The 3,677-nt window shown below is 33.6% G+C and overlaps 1 pseudogene; it reads left to right on the top strand.

Annotated features, from left to right (window-relative positions):
- Positions 1–2,155: 2,155 nt before the first annotated feature.
- On the top strand, positions 2,156–2,962 carry LOC113605205 (60S ribosomal protein L6 pseudogene; annotated as a pseudogene).
- Positions 2,963–3,677: the final 715 nt, after the last annotated feature.

Here is a 3,677-nt window from a genome sequence, read left to right as displayed (position 1 = left end):
GATCTTCCCGGACCGGGGCACGAACCCGTGTCCCCTGCATCGGCAGATGGACTCTCAACCACTGCGCCACCAGGGAAGCCCTGAAGATGTGCCTTTTTAATGATGAAAACTGTGCTAGGGCTTTGGAGAATGGCTTTCTCTGTTTAAAATATATGCTGCAGAGCTCAAACCTTAAACTAGATGTGTTAGATATGAGATTTCTTTTTTAACAGAATAAATTTAAGGTGGAGCATGATGTGTCACTAAAAATGTTTCCCAGGAGAAATCTATCTAATGAGGGTGTGATTCACTTGGCCTAGGGAGACTATAAAGCTAGCACCACTAGCCCATACTTCTGAGTTGTTTGCTCTTCATGAAGTAGTCTAAGTATTATCTACTGACTTTTCTTCATGTCATTTTTCTACAGTGATCTCCTTTTACAACTGGTGAATTCCACTTCATCTTTTCTATAATATCCACACATCCCTTGAGTAAGAAATATGGCTTATGGAAAAATGAATAAGACTTGGGCTTGACAACAATGAGCTTAGCACTAAGTGGAGATGTTTGCACACATTCTATCATTCTGTATAACCATCCGGAACAAAATGGGTCAGGGATGAGGCTGATTTGGCACCTTTATGGTTGACTAACCTGCACAAATTCACATGCCTAATAAGTGTCAGGGCAAAGATTTGCACCTATGCTTAAAGGTCCCAGCTCTTTTCATTGTGCCATGTTGTCTTTCTTCAGGGTCTATGGGTTACAGGCCTCTGTACCTTACAAGCCTTATCAATAAATGAACCAGATGACATCTTTGAGGATTTTTTGGATTGCATTAGAGGTAAAGTTTACAGAACTGGGAATCCAAAATAAAAATGACTACCCTTTCCCTCATGACTCTTAAACTAAATTAAAACTGGAATAATTTTTGAATCCTAGAGTCTCAAGAAAGAAGCAAATACCATATAAACGAGTTGATAACAAGAATTTTTTGAAATACCTTTCCCATGATATCATGTATTTGCCTAAAATTGAAATTTAGTAGAATCTTCTGAATCATAAGATAAATACCAACCTTTATTTTTTATATTTTTGGTGTTAAGAATTTTTTAATATTTACTTTAATTCTTTGAAAAGCAGTTATTTATTCACATATGTGTGTGAAGGTTTAGTATACATATCAATACAACAATGAATGACCAATGTCTTATCCTCGGTTTGCTTAAAATGATTAATAAAGTACCTGTGTAATATTTCTCAGTTAGCTAAAATACTAATTATATAGTTCTGTACCTGAAACCTTATGAATATATACTAGTAAAGAGCATTAAAAATACCACATGTGGAGAAAAAAGACATTCAGTTATATTAAATAGCAGGTATAAATACCATTCTCATGACTATCTCATATATGTAGTTTCATTTTTGTGTTTGTACTTAAAAAATATAAAATGCAAACTCAGTGTTATAACAACTTTGTCAATTAGCTAATTTTACAATGTGTAATTCCATCACAAACTTTCCAAGTACTATAAACACTAGTTATTTTTGATGCCCTTTCTATGTTTTCTGCAACATAGAAATAAATAGCAGCGTATTCAACTCCATCATTCATTGGTACTCCTGTTTATTATAGAGAGAAAAAAGGAACTCTAGAAAATCCCATTTATTTTATGTAGCATGTTTATGATACAGAGCATATCAAGATTTCTATTAAAATAGAAACTCACATTGAATGTTTGCTTGCAGTGCTGACAGTACGCTCACAACTGTTGGTTCCAGAAAACACTGTTAGGAATTTTAATGATTTGAATTGTAAGAAATGCATTAGCATTAACTAAAGGTGATGAAAAATCTCTGGTTCTAGTTTTTAGACTCTCCCACCGCCCCCCTTTTTTTTCACTCTTTCCTTTCCTTACATTGGATTTTGTCATATGTATAGGTATAGCCATATGGGGAAATGTGAGATTGACTGCATAGCAGTAACATAATATAAAGTGAATGGATCTAAGAGTCAAGATTTCACCAAATGAAATATTTTTAACTTCTATTTTTTACTAAGAAAAATAAAACTAGATGGAAACCATTGTATCGATATTACTATTTAAAATTCTAATTATTTAGAATTGTAAGATGAAAAAGACTCTTAAAAATTGTATTGTGCTCTCCTGTCATGCAAGATGGTGGTAAAATAAAGCTGGAAACCCAGACATTAAGGAGGAAAAAGCAAAGGAAGGGTGATGCCAGTGGCAAGGTTAAGAAGGAAAACCACAGGGCAAAAATGCCCAAGAAAGGGAAACCCACTACAGCTGAAATTCTGTCTTAGTCAGAGGGATCTGCAGGCATTCCCCATCCAAGGAAAGCCATGTGCAAGAGGAAAAGTTCGGCAGTTAAATCCAACATTGAGAGGCAAAAGGAGATGGTTCTTGCTACTGTCACAAGCCAGTTGCTGGTAAGAAGAATGGTGGCACCCAAGTGTTCAAACTTGGCAATATATCTAGTTATTATCCTACTGAAGAGGTGACTGAAAAGCTGTTGAGCCACTGAAAAAAGCCCTTTTGTTACCATGTGAGAAAACTTAGAGATAGTGTCATTTACAGATCAACTCTACTGGTCACCGCAGAAGCAAAAATGTGGCTTTCCTGAAGCAGCTTCCTACTTGTAATTGAATCTCTGGTTAGTTTCTCTATGCTGAACACAAAAGAAATTTGTCATTGCCCCCTCCACCAAAATTGAAATGAAAATACCCAAACATTGCATTGATGCCTACTTCAAGAAGGAGCTACATAAGCCCAGTCACCAAGATGAGATTCTTGACACAGAGAAAAAATTACCAGGTTACAGAGCAGTGCAATATTCATCGGAAAGCTCTGGACTCTCAAAGTATGCCAACAATCATAGCTGTTCCCAGCTCCATGATTATCTGCGTTCAGTGTTCTCTCTTACAAATGAAGATTATCCTCACAAATTGGTGCCCTAAATTTCTAACACAGAACACTAATTAAAATAACTGAAACATTAAAAATATAGTATTGCTTTAAACGTCATTCATACCAGCATATGTTTTCAGTTCAATTAATTAATATTAATTGATTAATTAATATTTTGAGGTATTGGTACATAGAGAAAATATACATTTGATCAAAAATAAAATTTTTATGATAGCCAATTTTTCAAAATCTTTCCTTTTAAAATTAGACATTTTTGTCATTGAAAAGTTTGATTCTATATGCAAATTGTAATTAACAGGTAATAAACAGTGAAGTAACTATTCAATACTAATAATAACTTAGTATTATTTTTCCCCAGAAATAAAAGTAAGGTTTTTAAAAAATATAATACTACCTCATTAAAGTCATAATGCTATTGATATACATGAAGTTTTCAATGAACCTGGATTTTATTTTTTACTTATCATACATCAGATGATGTGAATGTAATGGTTCACAATTTTAAAGTACAATGATTCTATTTATAGAAATAAGAACAGACACTAGTAGATAAAATATATATGTTCCATATATAAGAAGATTTATTATTAAATAGTAATAAATATTAAATTTTTCTTATTTAGGGGAAAAATCTAGATTCCACAGAACATAGATACAATGCTTGAAAAAAAGAGTAATGCCCAGCTAATGGAGGACTCTGAGGGAAAGGGGCCTGCCTAATATTTAGGAAATTATTGTAGCTAG

This window comes from Aethalodelphis obliquidens, unplaced genomic scaffold (assembly GCF_003676395.1).
Source record: "Aethalodelphis obliquidens isolate GAN/ISIS:26980383/991018 unplaced genomic scaffold, ASM367639v1 scaffold2, whole genome shotgun sequence".
NCBI lineage: Eukaryota > Metazoa > Chordata > Mammalia > Artiodactyla > Delphinidae > Aethalodelphis > Aethalodelphis obliquidens.
The sequence above is the reverse complement of the archived record's forward strand: the minus strand, read 5'-3'. Positions and strand labels throughout refer to the sequence as shown.